This window comes from Aedes aegypti, chromosome 3 (genome assembly GCF_002204515.2).
Source record: "Aedes aegypti strain LVP_AGWG chromosome 3, AaegL5.0 Primary Assembly, whole genome shotgun sequence".
Taxonomy (NCBI): Eukaryota; Metazoa; Arthropoda; class Insecta; order Diptera; family Culicidae; genus Aedes; species Aedes aegypti.
In genome coordinates, this window is record NC_035109.1 from 284779019 (window position 1) to 284796166 (window position 17148).

The window sequence follows — 17148 nt, forward strand, 5'->3', positions numbered from 1 at the left end:
GCGCAAGAAGCTATGGAACAGAACGACATACGACGGTTCTACGAATCCGTCAATGGTGTGCGGAGAAAAACAGCGTCGTCTCCCGCCATGTGCCACGACCGCGAAGGAAACTTGCTGACGGATAAAACAATGGTGGCCGTTAGGTGGAAAGAGTGCTTCGAGTCATTGTTAAACGGAGATTACGGAAGTGGATCTGGTAGCAGAATCCAAATCGATGACGATGGACAGGCTGTGGATCCTCCAACGCTAGATGAGGTAAAGAAAGCTATCAATGGGCTGAAGAACAACAAGGCTGCTGGGAAGGACAAGCTCCCAGCCGAACTTCTCAAACACGGAAGTGAGCAGCTGCACGAACTCCTTCACCGTATCATTTCGAGGATATGGGAGGAAGAACAAATGCCTACTATTTGATTGGAAGGTCTCAGTTGCCCTTTGTACAAGAAAGGGCATCGACTGGAGTGCGCCAATTACCGAGGGATAACACTCCTTAATTCGGCGTACAAAATCATGTCTAGAATTCTGTTCAACAGATTGATACCGTATGAATGTTTACCCTGCGTCAAATCCTAGATAAATTCCGGGAGTACAACTTGCAGACTTGTCATCTGTTTATAGATTTCAAAGCAGCGCACGAATCAGTGAAGAGAAACGAGTTGTGGCAAATTATGTCCGAACATGGTTTTCCGGCGAAGCTGATTAGACTGATTCGTGCAACGCTTGATGGATCGAAATCTAGTGTGCGGGTGGTGGACGAGATTTCGTCATCGTTGGTAACCATAGATGGATTGAAACAGGGTGACGCTCTTTCTAACTTGCTGTTTAACATAGCGCTCGAAAGTGCTATCAGGAGAGCCGGTGAGCAGAGAAGCGGTGCCATTATCACACGTTCTCATATGCTCCTTGGCTTTGCGGACGTTATCGACATCATTGGGATGGACCGTAGGGCAGTGGAAGAAGCGTTCGTGCCTTTCAAGAGAAGGACAGCGAGGATCGGACTCACGAAGTACATGATAGCTGGTGGTCAACGTGGGTACGGACGTGTTAATGGTAGCGAAACGGTGCTAGGTGGTGATAAGTTTTAAGTAGTGGAAGAATTTGTGTATCTTGGAACACTAGTGACATGCGATAATGATGTTACCCACGAGGTGAAAAGACGTATTGCAGCTGCGAGTCGGGCTTTCTACGAGCTCCGTAACCAGCTGAAGTCCCGTAGCCTGCAAACGAAAACAAAACTTGCGTTATACAAGACACTGATTCTTCTGGTTGTACTATATGGCCATGAATCATGGACATTGAAGGAAGTCGATCGGAGAGCTTTCGGGGTGTTTGAACGTAAAGTGCTGCAAACAATACTAGGTAAACTAGAAAACGGCATCTGGCAGCGTCGCATGAATCACGAGTTATACCAAGCGTATAAAGAGGTAGATATTGTCAAGCGCATAAAACACGGCAGACTGCGTTGGCCTGGTCACGTTGCCCGTATGCCGGAAGAACAACAAGCAAAGATAATATTCAACAGAGAACCCGGACGAGGCTGCCGACTTCGATGGCTTTTTGCAGTAGAGGAGGACTTAAGGGCACTTAACGTTCAGGGCGACTGGAGGCGATTGGCCTAGGACCGAGCCCAGTGGAGAAGACTCATCAATTCGGCGCAGATTCATCGTAGCGAATTGTAGCCCATCAAGTATCAAGTAAGTAAGCGACAATATTTCTCCAAGCTTTTTATGTTATTTTATAATGGAATTCCCAAGGCCTAAACTTTCGTCTGACCATATGGTTTCGATATTTCTATGCCTTGTTTGTGTTCAACTAGTTCGAGTATCACCAAATGCGTATTGGTCCAATCCAGACCTTTTGATTTGGTTCAATACGGATCTCTTGATTTTCAACATGTACTCAATCTATTCCAAGAGTTCAACCACGTAAAATAATCAATGGTGCTTTTGTTATTGCTGTAGTCAAGAAAAAGTCTTGGAAAAAAATCTAAGAAGGCAGATCACTAAAAACTAAAGAATAAAACCTTTCATGCAGTTCATCGTGCTGAAGAGATAAGACCAAAAAACTGTTACTAGGTCGGAATTAGACCATGTTCCCCTATTCATTTTATATAGCTCATGATTGTATGCAGCATCCAAAATCAAACAGGGTAATTCTTGAACGAATTTTTTCTCAATATCGTATAAAACTTTGTGTAAAAGAGTGGACTTTCCAGTTTGGTTCCATAATGTGTTCTAGGCATTTCAGCAGAAAACAGGTTACACTGATTTTCTTACAGTTAAAGTTTCGCAGTATTATTACTTATTGTCTCGGAATCCCTACAGGAATCTTTGAGAATTGACGAAATCCCTGTTCAAATATTTGAGGAATTTTTAAAGAAGTCCTTGAGAGTGCTGGAAGGAGAATTCCTAGAAATAATTCATGGAAAAAAGTCCAGTGAAATCCCAGAGAACTGCCAACATAAGTAATACTTGGAAAAATATCCAAGGGGAATCCTGAATATTCCAATTATCTGAGGTATCTGCAATCTTCTTAGGATAGCAATAAAATATCACATGGCAAATCCATCCGAAAGCATTCTAGTTGGCCAATATTACTGAATTTTTAGCTTTCACATCACATTACTGTCAAAGTGCTCATCGCAGTGTACAATTACTACCAACTCCAACGTCAAGAGTATTCTCTTTATCCCCTATCAATGATGAAAAACATATAGCCGAGTGCATTTACTGCCCCCCTAGCGAAGCTGCATTGCCCTGTGTGATAACATCACACTACAACCGCTAGTAATAGAGAAGAGAAAGAGACCTGAAAGTTCGCTCGGCTGCAATATAATTGCTATCTGCACGTCTTCCATTATATGCCAACCATCTAGCCAGCATCAAAGTGCCCTTTTTTGTCAAAGCACCAGGCACGAGAATGAATCTCGTCATTCCACAATACATATGCACAAATTGTTTCTTTATACTTTTACCATCCCCTAGAGCGCCACCAGATGCTTCCCCCTCTCCACCCCCCTCTCAATAGTCACGAGGTAACAACCGACGAAGGAAGGAGAAAAACAAATAAACTAGCTCTTTTTGATAGCATCGATTCTGGGCATCGGACGACGATGCTTACTAACGCCCCGCACTATGGGGCAGAAACCAAAGTTTTGCTAACAAATTCTAAGCACTTTCATATTGAACAATGCTTCTAACTCACTCATATGTTGTCAATAATGAGAAATTCCCATATCTAGAAAAGGATCTTTTAGGAATTTCGTCGCCAAACTTTGATTTCTTGCTCATAGTGCGGTTGGTTGGCCGTCACTATACTGAATCGCGAGTTGTTGTTCCCGACGAAAGGAAACTTCGCTGGAAAAAAAATCGTTTGCTTTTCCAACTTGGCCCTATTCCTATGAACTCCCTTCATCCCGTGCTAACCCTCTTCTCACCTCCAAAATGGCCACTTTGCTCTCTATTCATAGGCGAGCTGCAGCACGCTCTATAGTGTATATCTCGGTCGTCGACTACTATTATAGTGGAATCGCGCAGTCAGCGTTTTTTTTTATTCGCGACATCCACGCGAGAGCGCATTGGGGAAACTGCGGGGCGAAAGAACCCATTGAAGTAGCGGATGTTGGGGCTGTAGTGACTAGACCTTTTTAAGTAGCCGAATTCAGACACTTTCCCGATCACGCTTCCCTTAGAATTTCAATCGAGTTAGACTAAATAATTAACACTTTCTTCATCATTATAAGAGCACGTTTATTCTTCTCAAAACACATCAACAAACTGATTCCTCTTTTTCTTTCGTAAACCTATGCCTACTATGATCTGCATTGATTTCATTTTCAGTACTAGTTAAACAGTTCGTTGGTTCACGAACATATTTTGTTTTAACTATACTCTGCTGCTAACCTCTCATAATCCCTACATTCACCCCTTCCTCTACTCCTAGTACGTAAATGTTATTTAAAATTATGTTGCATGATATAAGATGTTCTTTCTTCATACTTGAGAATTACTTGAGAATAAAAAAAAGCTTCTTCCTGGTTGATCACCAATTCCATGTTTCATCATTACGATTCCGCTATCTGTTATAGAACTGTTTACTTGAATCTTTATATGACCCTGAAAAGACAAAAGTAAATTTAGTATTGCCCAAACAGCTTTACGATTCTTTTTGAATAGTGTTCGTTTCCTGTATCCACCACGATTGAAGATTTCAGCAACTGCCTTTTTTCAACGTTTGATCCAAATTTTTTCTTCTCCGGATACCTTCTTCTTCTAGAAAAAATCAAGGTTATAATTAGTTTGTTTGCGTGGTCTTGAATGACATTCGGAACATTTTTTAACTCCCACAATATTCCTTAACGCCAAAATGAGCATAAGTAATAGAAGTCATCTAAAATTTCAATATCAAAAACGCTTTACACATTTTAATTTCTTATTACTGAGTATCTATGCTTTTGAAATGTAACTTTGAAAAGAGCTTTCCAGACTCATGATGTCAAAGTGAGCATATAAGATCGAAATCTTCTAAAACTGCAACAACACAAAACGTGTTAAGACTCATAACGTAACAGTGATCATAAAAGATTGAAATTTTCCAAAACTACATCAGCACTTTAACTTTATTTAATTATCTATCTGTGATTTCAAAATATTACTTCGGAAAAAGTTTTTCAGGCTTATAAGATTGAAGGTGAGCATAAGAGATCGAAATGTTTCAAATTTTCAACAGCACAAAACGTTTTACACATTCGAATTTTATGTTACCATTTCTATGTTCTCAAAAGCTACCCTCTCGGGCAACTCGCATTTTTTTAGCTTATATTCGTTCCAATTCAGCTACCCTCTTAGGAGACTCTTTCAGAACAGTTATTCCGATCTTAATTATGAACTTATTTATTGCATTCATTTTTTATTACTTTTTTTTCCTAAAAAAATTGAATTCTTTTAAACTTTAACGGGCACAGCAAAATTTAAAAATGTTAATGTAAGCAATTTGTATACATTGCTTTAGTTTTTTAACAACGAAATGTGTTAGCTTCGTATTCTATTTCTCTATCTATTTCCGGGCTCATAAAGTCAACATGAGCATAACTGATCGAAATCTTCCAATATTTAAAAATCAGAAAATGCTTGACATTCTCTAATTTTTTTTTGTAACTGGTGCTCTATTTTCTTAGCATACTACATATAAAAGAGTTTTTTTAAGGCTCTTTACCCTTTTTTCATTCTGTGTTAATGGCAGTATATGTAACGCAAATAATAGTCCTTCTAGCTAATTACTTTAAATTGAGTATAAGAGATCGAAAACTTTCAAAGTTTCAATTATACAAGTCGCTTTATAGATTCTCATCACATTTTTACTAATTACATATTTGAATCATGCTACTTGGAAAAAAAGACTCGCTTTCTGTAAGATATTCTCTCAGAGTACTTGCTGTTTTGGCCTATTTAGGAGACTTGTTTCGTGTTAGCTATTCTCTCAGGGTTCTAGTTTTTTTACAGTGGTTATTTCTGAAAACTCACCTATCAATTCAGGTATTCGCATTATTTCGATGTTATTATTATTATTTTATTATATTTTTATATAATTATTATTATATAAAATTATTATTATTTTGTTATATTTTCACATGTCTCCCTTTTTTCACTTCCCATTCGATAAACTCACATTATCTCAATTCAAGATTTCTTAATTTTATCAGCAAATAGCAATTCAAATACTTGTAAGTCACGTAACAGTCCGCTTACTTAGGTTTTCCTGTCGTTTACCCTCTTAGGGGACTCACTTTCTGTTAGCTACTCTCTTAAGGCATTCTTTTGAAACTTATCCTCTCAGGAGACTTGATATTTTCGTAGCTTACTCGCTCAGGGGACTTGCTTTTTCTGTCTTTTCCCTTTTCAGGGGACTCACTTTCAGTTAGCTACCCTCTCAGGGGACTCGCTTTTCTAACTAACTTGCTCTTTTGTACCTTACCCTCTCAGGGGACTTGAAATTTTCTTAGCCTACCCTCTCAAGGGAATCACTTTCTGTTAGCTACTTTCTCATGGGACTCGCTTTTCTAACTAACTTGCTCGTTTGTAACTTACCCTCTCAGGGGACTCGCTTTTCTAAATCTCTTGCTCTTTTGTATCTTACCCTCTCAGGGGACTTACTTTCTGTTAGCTACCCTCTCAGGGGACTCGCTTTTCTAAATCTCTTGCTCTTTTGTACCTCACCCTCTCAGGGGACTTGAAATTTTCTTAGCTTACCCTCTCAGGGGACTCGCTTTTCTAAATCTCTTGCTCTTTTGTATCTTACCCTCTCAGGGGACTTACTTTCTGTTAGCTACCCTCTCAGGGGACTCGCTTTTCTAAATCTCTTGCTCTTTTGTACCTTACCCTCTCAGGGGACTTGACATTTTCTTAGCCTACCCTCTCAAGGGAATCACTTTCTGTTAGCTACCCTCTCAGGGGACTCGCTTTTCTAACTAACTTGCTCTTTTGTAACTTACCCTCTCAGGGGACTTGCATTTTCTGTCGTTTACCCTCTCAGGGGACTCACTTTCTGTTAGCTACCCTCTCAGGGGACTCGCTTTTCTAAATATCTTGCTCTTTTGTACCTCACCCTCTCAGGGGACTTGAAATTTTCTTAGCTTACCCTCTCAGGGGACTCGCTTTTCTAAATCTCTTGCTCTTTTGTATCTTACCCTCTCAGGGGACTCACTTTCTGTTAGCTACCCTCTCAGGGGACTCGCTTTTCTAAATATCTTGCTCTTTTGTACCTCACCCTCTCAGGGGACTTGAAATTTTCTTAGCTTACCCTCTCAGGGGACTCGCTTTTCTAACTAACTTGCTCTTTTGTAACTTACCCTCTCAGGGGACTTGCATTTTCTGTCATTTGTAACTTACCCTCTCAGGGGACTTGCATTTTCTGTCATTTACCCTCTCAGGGGACTTAGATTTCCTCTCGAGGAACCGGCACACCCATAGCATACTCTCTCAGAGGACTCGTTTTAACTTGGCTATTCTTTTAGTTGACTTTTTCGGAACAGTCAAACTACTTTTTATTTATCATATTCAATTCATTTATTACCTTTTTTAATTTGTTTTTAACTTCACTCAGACTTAACCTGACAAAGCAAATTAAAAAAACTTTTATACATAAGCATAGATTATACATTGATTTTATTTATTTTTTTTTAAACAATAAAACCTTTTAGCTTCTATTTTCTATATCTATTTTCAAGGCTTATAACATCAATGTGAGCACTAGAGATTGAAATCTTCTGAAATTTAAGAACCACCAAGTGCTTTACACATTCTAATTCTATGTTACTGGTTACTGTTACTGGGTACTACTTTGAAAAGAGTGTTTTTTACGCTCTTTACCCTATTCTGATTCTGTGTTACTGGCTATATATGTTACAAAAATACTACTGTGGCAAAAGTGTTCCATGCTCATAACATTAAAGTGAGTGTAAGAGATCGAAATATTCTAAAGTTTCAATAGCATAAATCGCTTTATACATTCTAATCATATTTTTCTGATTATTTATTTTTTACATGCTACTTCGGAAAAATAGAAACTCGCTTTCTGTAAGATATTTTCTCAGAGTACCCGCTGTTTAGGATTACTTACTTCGAAGAATTGTTTTGTGATAGCTATTCCCTCAGGGCTCTCGCTTTAACAGTGACTATGTCAGAAAACTCACTTTGGCACTTAACAATTCGGGTATTCGCATTATTTATGTTATCTTTTTACAAGTCTCGTTTTTCTCCACTTCCCTTTCACGATACTCACTTTATCTAAATTACCCTCTCATTATATACAATTTGTGTTAGGTATATTTTATGTAGCTTATAGTCTCTTTAAAGTTTGTGTTAACTATCCTCTCAAAATACACGCTTTTCATAGTAACTCTCTAAAAAAAAATCTATTTTGCCAGTTAACCTCTCAGGGGACTTACTTTTATCAGATTCTTTTTCAGGAAACCCGCTTTGAACAAAAACAGCCCTCTCGGGAAACTCACTTTCTGTTAGCTACCCTCTCAGGGGACTCGCTTTTCTAAATCTCTTGCTCTTTTGTACCTCACCCTCTCAGGGGACTTGAAATTTTCTTAGCTTACCCTCTCAGGGGACTCACTTTTCTTAATCTCTTGCTCTTTTGTACCTTACCCTCTCAGGGGACTTGAAATTTGCTTAGCTTACCCTCTCAGGGGACTTACTTTCTGTTAGCTACCCTCTCAGGGGACTCGCTTTTCTAAATCTCTTGCTCTTTTGTACCTTACCCTCTCAGGGGACTTGAAATTTTCTTAGCATACCCTCTCAAGGGAATCACTTTCTGTTAGCTACTTTCTCATGGGACTCGCTTTTCTAACTAACTTGCTCGTTTGTAACTTACCCTCTCAGGGGACTCGCTTTTCTAAATCTCTTGCTCTTTTGTATCTTACCCTCTCAGGGGACTTACTTTCTGTTAGCTACCCTCTCAGGGGACTCGCTTTTCTAAATCTCTTGCTCTTTTGTACCTTACCCTCTCAGGGGACTTGACATTTTCTTAGCCTACCCTCTCAAGGGAATCACTTTCTGTTAGCTACCCTCTCAGGGGACTCGCTTTTCTAACTAACTTGCTCTTTTGTAACTTACCCTCTCAGGGGACTTGCATTTTCTGTCGTTTACCCTCTCAGGGGACTCACTTTCTGTTAGCTACCCTCTCAGGGGACTCGCTTTTCTAAATATCTTGCTCTTTTGTACCTCACCCTCTCAGGGGACTTGAAATTTTCTTAGCTTACCCTCTCAGGGGACTCACTTTTCTTAATCTCTTGCTCTTTTGTACCTTACCCTCTCAGGGGACTTGAAATTTGCTTAGCTTACCCTCTCAGGGGACTTACTTTCTGTTAGCTACCCTCTCAGGGGACTCGCTTTTCTAAATCTCTTGCTCTTTTGTACCTTACCCTCTCAGGGGACTTGAAATTTTCTTAGCCTACCCTCTCAAGGGAATCACTTTCAGTTAGCTACCCTCTCAGGGGACTCGCTTTTCTAACTAACTTGCTCTTTTGTAACTTACCCTCTCAGGGGACTTGCATTTTCTGTCGTTTACCCTCTCAGGGGACTCACTTTCTGTTAACTACCCTCTCAGGGGACTCGCTTTTCTAAATATCTTGCTCTTTTGTACCTCACCCTCTCAGGGGACTTGAAATTTTCTTAGCTAACCCTCTCAGGGGACTCACTTTTCTTAATCTCTTGCTCTTTTGTACCTTACCCTCTCAGGGGACTTGAAATTTGCTTAGCTTACCCTTTCAGGGGACTTACTTTCTGTTAGCTACCCTCTCAGGGGACTCGCTTTTCTAAATCTCTTGCTCTTTTGTACCTTACCCTCTCAGAGGACTTGCATTTTCTGTCGTTTACCCTCTCAGGGGACTTGAAATTTTCTTAGCTTACCCTCTCAGGGGACTTACTTTCTGTTAGCTACCCTCTCAGGGGACTCGCTTTTCTAAATCTCTTGCTCTTTTGTACCTTACCCTCTCAGAGGACTTGCATTTTCTGTCGTTTACCCTCTCAGGGGACTCACTTTCTGTTAGCTACCCTCTCAGGGGATTCGCTTTTCTAAATATCTTGCTCTTTTGTACCTCACCCTCTCAGGGGACTTGAAATTTTCTTAGCTTACCCTCTCAGGGGACTCACTTTTCTTAATCTCTTGCTCTTTTGTACCTTACCCTCTCAGGGGACTTGAAATTTGCTTAGCTTACCCTCTCAGGGGACTTACTTTCTGTTAGCTACCCTCTCAGGGGACTCGCTTTTCTAAATATCTTGCTCTTTTGTACCTCACCCTCTCAGGGGGCTTGAAATTTTCTTAGCTTACCCTCTCAGGGGACTTACTTTCTGTTAGCTACCCTCTCAGGGGACTCGCTTTTCTAAATCTCTTGCTCTTTTGTACCTTACCCTCTCAGGGGACTTGACATTTTCTTAGCCTACCCTCTCAAGGGAATCACTTTCTATTAGCTACTTTCTCAGGGGACTCGCTTTTCTAACTAACTTGCTCTTTTGTAACTTACCCTCTCAGGGGACTTGAAATTTTCTTAGCTTACCCTCTCAGGGGACTCGCTTTTCTAAATCTCTTGCTCTTTTGTATCTTACTCTCTCAGGGGACTTGAAATTTTCTTAGCTTACCCTCTCAGGGGACTTACTTTCTGTTAGCTACCCTCTCAGGGACTCACTTTCTGTTAGCTACCCTCTCAGGGGACTCGCTTTTCTAAATCTCTTGCTCTTTTGTACCTTACCCTCTCAGGGGACTTGAAATTTTCTTAGCTTACCCTCTCAGAGGACTCACTTTTTGTTAAGTACCCTCTCAGGGGACTCGCTTTGCAAACTAACTTGCTTTTTTGTAACTTACCCTCTCAGGGGACTTGCATTTTCTGTCATTTACCCTCTCAGTGGACTCACTTTCTGTTAGCTACCCTCTCAGGGGACTCGCTTTTCTAAATCTCTTTCTCTTTTGTACCTTACGCTCTCAGGGGACTTACCCTCTCAGGGGACTCACTTTCTGTTAGCTACCCTTTCAGGGGACTCGTTTTTCTAACTAACTTGCTCTTTTGTAACTTACCCTCTCAGGAGACTTGCATTTTCTGTCATTTGTAACTTACCCTCTCAGGGGACTTGCATTTTCTGTCAAATACTCGACCATATAAACTTCAAAAAGCTCACAACGCTGCTCGCATTGACAGAATACAGTTGGTTATTAAGTGAGCGGAAGTTATTTGTCCAATCATTGTTGGGTTGTTTTGGTCAACTAGTGTCAGGAATCAAACATTTGTACCTTTTTTTATTAACATAGTAGACCGTGATACTTGCAGTATTAATAAATGCACGTGTTTACTAAATTGGCGTTTGAGTGTCGCCATATTCAGTGGTTGCCATGGCCACACGGCACCGCTAAAACTTCAAACAGTGAACGCTTGCATTGGTCCATTTTGTATAAAATCCTCATTATCTTCACTAATTATTTAAGCGCACACATTATCGAAGTTTTTTTTTTACAACACCTACCTTAGACAAACAGGATATAATAAACGGTTGCAAGCATTCGGTTTTTCGTCACCCACGTGCATGCTCGTGAAAAAAATCCTTGGAGTCAATCTTTTCAAAGCACGCATTACTTTCTTCATTGGGTATATCCATTTAACACACGATCACCTGAGGCAAATAACACTGAAAATTGTTCATTGTAACGGATAATTTCAGGATCCATTTCATTTTCAAATCCCCACTAATTAACAAGCAAAATCAAAAAACGGACATTTCCTAACAGGTCCTCAGATTTGCACACGTTATTTCTCCCACCTCTGGGAGCAGATGCGCCATGTAGTGACTAGACCTTTTTAAGTAGCCGAATTCAGACACTTTCCCGATCACGCTTCCCTTAGAATTTCAATCGAGTTAGACTAAATAATTAACACTTTCTTCATCATTATAAGAGCACGTTTATTCTTCTCAAAACACATCAACAAACTGATTCCTCTTTTTCTTTCGTAAACCTATGCCTACTATGATCTGCATTGATTTCATTTTCAGTACTAGTTAAACAGTTCGTTGGTTCACGAACATATTTTGTTTTAACTATACTCTGCTGCTAACCTCTCATAATCCCTACAGGGGCAAGTGTTCCTTCAATTCGCATGTAGATAAAGATGCAATATACAATATACATAGGGTGGCCACCAAATTTCCAATTTGATATTTCCGCTTCAGTTTAAAAGGGCGCACAAATTTAATTCAGGACTCACAGGTCCATTTGAAAATCAAGTTACTTACGATTTCGAAAGCATTCTCAATCAGTTCAATTCCTGGGAGACTGATTTGGATGAAGTGAGAGATTATCAAATAATTCAAAAATATGAAAGCTCCTGGAATTTTTTACATCCTTTTCAAGAAACTTATATGATATATATATTTAACAAATGTTTTCAGTTGGCATATTTTCCGGGCAAATGGAAAAATGCTAAGGTTGTAAAAATTTTAAAACCGGACAGAAATCCTGCAGAAGTCTCTGGCCATCGGCTTGCTTTCATCCATCAGTAAACTTTTTGAAAAAGTCGTTTTGAACAGATTGATGGTAAACATGAACAAAAATTCAATTTTTGTCAATGAACAGTTCAAATTTCGACATGGATATTCGACCACTTACCAACTTTTACGTGTAACAAATTTGATTCGTGCAAACAAATCTGAAGGCTATTCAATTGGTCTCACTTTTCTATACATTGGAAAAGCATTCGACAGTATTTGGCATGAAGGCTAGACTCTAAAATTTAAAACTTTAATTTACAAACGTACATCGTTGGAATAATTCAAAGCTGTGTTTCATATCGAGCACTTAAGAAGAACTCCTGTAAGAGCTGGTGATCCTCAAGGCAGGATTTTGAGACCAATACTGTACAATATTCCCACATCTGACTTACTTTAGTAATCTCTGTTGTCATCAATTTAAGTTTGCGGATGACACAAGCCTCTCCGGTAAAGGACGAAGTCTTTGGATATCTTTCATTTTAAAAATTAGTATATTTTTTCGTCACACACAAACAAAACAAAGAAATTTAATTTATTTAGGCGACAAACTTTAAGGGGGCCATCCATAGCCGAGTGGTTTGAGTCCACGGCTACAAAACACAGTCATGCTGAAGGTGTCTGAGTTTGATTTCCGGTCGATCCAGGATCTTTTCGTAATGGAAATTTCCTTGACTTCTCTGGGCATACACAGAAAAAAATCCGTTCTCATATCCGTGAACAGCAGTCTTGAACTCGTCAACGAGCAAACATACAATGTGAACTAGATCATGTTTATGTGAACGCGTTTCCTAGTTCCGAGAACATCCATGTAAACATGATGGTAGTTCATGGTGTATTTTTGGCAGTTCACGTTTACCAGAACTACCTCGTACTAATCGTACCTACCACACAATATACGAATGCGAAAATGACAACTTTGGCAAAGAAAGCTCACAGTTAATAACTGTGGAAGTGCTCATAAGAAGCTGAGAGGCAGGCTATGTCCCAGTGAGGACGTAATGCCAAGAAGGAGAAGTAGTGCTGAAAAGCACGTTATTTCGGATGATATTTGGAATTTATAGAAGAAACAGCTTAAAGTGGCAACTTCGCCCCAAACTCCGCTACACCGTCGACTGGCACACATAGTCAGTCATAGTGAGTTTATAAAAGCAGCGAGTTGCATTGATGCTCTTACAGGCTTGCACAACAGCACACGAGCGCTCTTTCACTATGTGTATACGGACGGGGCTAAGCCATTATTATGGCCGATGGCCTATCCCGTACTCGGTCCCACTAACTATCCAATCCAGAGCCCAGAGAACTTCCAGAGTTAGTTTTGTTCGTGCGCTGACTTTCCTGGTAAACTGTGCTGCCCTTATCCACAATGACGACAACGCGATGGAGCGGACGGAACGGCGGCAATGATCATGGGCGCAGTCAGGGGACAGCTCTGAGAATTCGTTTAGATGTTCTACCACATATTCCATTTATTTTCTATTGAAGTTTTAACACCAAAGCAGGAATTTGGAGAAAATTTCCTTACTCAGACAAGGATTTTCCAAGAAATTCGAATCAAGATTGAACCATTTGAAATTTGAGCAAATTCCGTCAACTATAAAGGGGGCTAAACGACCGAAATTCATATATTATTTCTGTTCCTTAACGAAAAGGCTTTCCGGTTGATTGAAGAATCTTCAAAACAAAGAAAAAATAAGTAGAACCATTGTTCAACCAATTTTCATACAAACTTCAAACTCGTTTAGCCCCTCTCTATGCAAGACGGATTTCGCTCAATTTCTCACAGTAACTTCAGGATCGTAAGGTTATAGTGATGACTTCCTTCGGAAAGGAAGCAAAGCCATTGGTCCCGAGATGAACTTGCCCAGGTCTAGATAATAATGATACAAAAAATTCCCTTTAGCTGCGGTTGCGTATATTGAATTTATTTTGCGTAATATTAATGAAATAACTCTCCCTCCCTGATGGAAATCCTAGCTTTGCCCATGGCACTGACGCTAAGCTAAGAAAACGCGTCGTCTACATTCTATCTCCGTGCACTACACCCCACCACCACTATCGACCCACAAAATGCCCTAACTATTTCCAAACTACTTAGGAAGAAGTTTTCTGAAACAACAAAATGCACAAACATAAATAAATGTTTTAACGAAATCAGTTTGTGCGCGCTTCAAGTGTGTTTTGTCTGGCACCTCGCGCTCTCTTGTTCTTGCTTCGGCCACATCAGTTCTTGCACGTGCCGTGTGGTCATCACCGGGCAATCGTTTGAATCGAGTGCCGGAGTCCAAGTTTGGAAAATATGTTCCTTGCACGCGAACTCGTGAACCGAACCCGCACTGGCTGCCTTTATTATTTAAATGGCCACCCTCATTGACTGTCTTTCGGAAATGATTTGTTTCTGGCTCGGGAAAATCGACGAAAGGGAATCCTTTCGGGACGTGTTTTGGTATTTTGGTCGAAGTGATATTGATGGCGCAATTGGATTCGACTAACCAGTGCACCGAAAATCTAATAGAAGCTGTTATAAATCATAAACAAATGAATATTTCTCCAAATGGAAAATAATAACTTTTGTATGAACACATTTTTCTCATTCTGATGCATTCTGAGAATTTAGTGAGGATTTTGCACCTTCTTGGTAACAGTTGGTAAAAGTGATACTCATTTAACCCTTAAAAGAGAATTACACACGACGAGTTTCACTCTATGTGTGCTGGCGACATTTCAATTTTTAGTATAAAATGTTTAGAAAGTTGATATTTTTTTACAAATTATTCGTGCATTTATTCATTTGTATCTAAAACAGGTATTGAAGAATTCGCTCTCAGTTGATTTTGAAGCACGATCAAAGCAAGTGAAGAAATGCTCCACACCTGTATCGGTGATGTATCGTGATCGAACATGTTTCGCTTGATAAATAATGGCAACAAACGAGAGCCCCCGAAGAGTAATAATAAAACCCATTTCTCTCGCTTATTTTCCATATTTTACTGACATGATAAACAATCTGAAAACATACGATAGTAATACTGTCCCTCGGGTTTGGAGTTTGCTTAGATGGGTTTTATCATGCACTTTTATCCCCCGATCTAACCAGAGCTGTAGCAGAAGATAATAAACAGACTCTCATTATGAGCTGTGAATCGTGATTGTTACAGAGACTGATAAGTGAGAGATTCTCTCAATTTTCTGAGCATTCAATTGCTGGTCTAAAATATAGTTTTTTAATAGACAACATGTCCGCAAAAAGGTCCATATCCGAGCAAGAAACAAAAAGAAGCCAAACGGGGAACAGGAAATAATGCAAGAGTTTTCTATGAGAATTATTCAGAAAATTGGAACAAGCATTGATAAATTGTATAAGATTTCGTCACATTACGGCAGGTATTACTCAAATTATTAAATTATTTTTTCATGGTTTACTGCAAAAACATAATCAAAAACAATTCAGGCATTTTCTTAACGTATACTTCAATATTACTCCGACGGTTCTTCTTCATAAATTCATCCAAAGAATTCTTTACGGATTTCCCAAGGAGTCTCCTTATCATGATTGTTCTAGACACTTTCGAGAATTCAGCAAAGATTGTTTCCAAGTTCCTTTGGAAATTACTCCAGAGATTCCTCTAAATATTCTTTCAGACTTGTCTCCAGGATGCTCTACCCGCCATAAGTATGAAATCGCTTCACCAAGTACTACAACACTCGTTTTCAATATTGCAACACCCCAAAAAGTTTAGTATCATCGCAAAGTATAAGTTGTTGTTGTAGTTATTCTAAACTTTTAGGGGAAGGTTTTGTTGAAATGCTCGATGCTGCAAGTCCATACCTATGACGGTGAGTAAGTTTCTGGAACACTGAGAGTTTCCCGGGGAACAGTCTTAAAGAATCTCCAGAGAATCCAATTAGTATCTCATATTTTCATAAGAATTCCTCCATGATTTTTGTTCAAGGTTCCTTTGAAAAATTATCCGAGAATTCTTCTAAGAATGCATCCAGAAATAATTTCATGGTTTTCTTCAGCGATTTATCGAAAGCACTTAAACAGTAGATTAAGAATTTAATTGGACACAGCAAAATAAAGTATTATCTCGTCATTCTATATGCACATCATTCTCGTCGCAAATATGATGTACAATTACATTTTCATACGTAAAAAAATTAGCAGGAGGAAGCTGAAAATTGGTCAAACAATCGATCGAACCGGTTTTAATAGTGAACAAAAGAAAGGTAACCAATTGGATAGGATTTGAACCACGATTCAGCGAGTGAAATCCTAGCCCGTTATCTATCGGCTATCTCATCACGTAGAAGAAGCATTGAAAAATTTGAAACAAGTTGTGTGTTGTTGGTCGAGAGGGTTTTTTTTACATTTACATCAATGTCGCTCATTTACATTTGAAGCACAATGTTGTAGAAAATTGGATGTGATCGAATGAAACTACGTTCACATATAGGTACATAGTTGAAATTCACATCGGTCGATATTACTTAGTTTTTTGATGTGGAGATCCAGGAACATTGGAAAAAAATCTTGTCGATTCTTCCAGATGTTTCATTGTTTTTCATAAATTTAGTCAGTGTTTTGCAGACTTAACAGATTTCTCTAAATCTACCACCAGGAAATTTTTTTTAAGCTACCTATTGAAATAACTCCAGAGATACATCCTAGGCTATCTTCAGAGATGTCAACAGAGATTTTTCCGAATTTCACAAAAATGTCTTTGAGAGGTTTTTTTGGGAAATTGTCAAAGATTTTTACAGAAATTAATGAAGAAAGTCTTATAAAAGGGAGATTCCTACAAAAATTTCTGTAGGAACTTCTGGATTCCTGAAAGAATCTTGGAGGATTTGATTACAAAAACTATAAATGAAATGTTGATACCATGAATATACTTTTCGAGTTCATGAAAAATTTAGTTCAGAAATTACTTGAGATATCTTTGGAATAGTTTGCAGGATCGATTTCTGTGTGAAATAAACTGTGGGCATATTTTTCGAGAAACCTAAGACGGAATTTCCTAGAACAATTTCTGTAGGAATCCCTGGAAGAAACCCCAGAGAAATCAATGGAACATTTAGTTAAGAGAAACTCAGTGATTTACTTCCTCAA

General features: G+C 39.1%; 1 protein-coding gene and 2 long non-coding RNA genes across 4 annotated transcripts in view; all 3 read right to left on the minus strand.

Annotated features, from left to right (window-relative positions):
• Positions 1-17148, minus strand: part of LOC5572358 — a 305718-nt gene that overhangs the window by 167831 nt on the left and 120739 nt on the right. The gene's annotated exons all lie outside the window — the stretch shown is intronic.
• Positions 3839-6824, minus strand: LOC110677935. The gene is made up of 2 exons (XR_002501302.1): positions 6080-6824; positions 3839-5999 (listed from the first exon to the last, which is right to left on the minus strand). It is a non-coding gene; the product is annotated as an uncharacterized LOC110677935 (long non-coding RNA).
• LOC110677936 lies at positions 7322-11645 on the minus strand. Its single transcript, XR_002501303.1, has 2 exons — positions 10248-11645; positions 7322-8371 (listed from the first exon to the last, which is right to left on the minus strand). It is a non-coding gene; the product is annotated as an uncharacterized LOC110677936 (long non-coding RNA).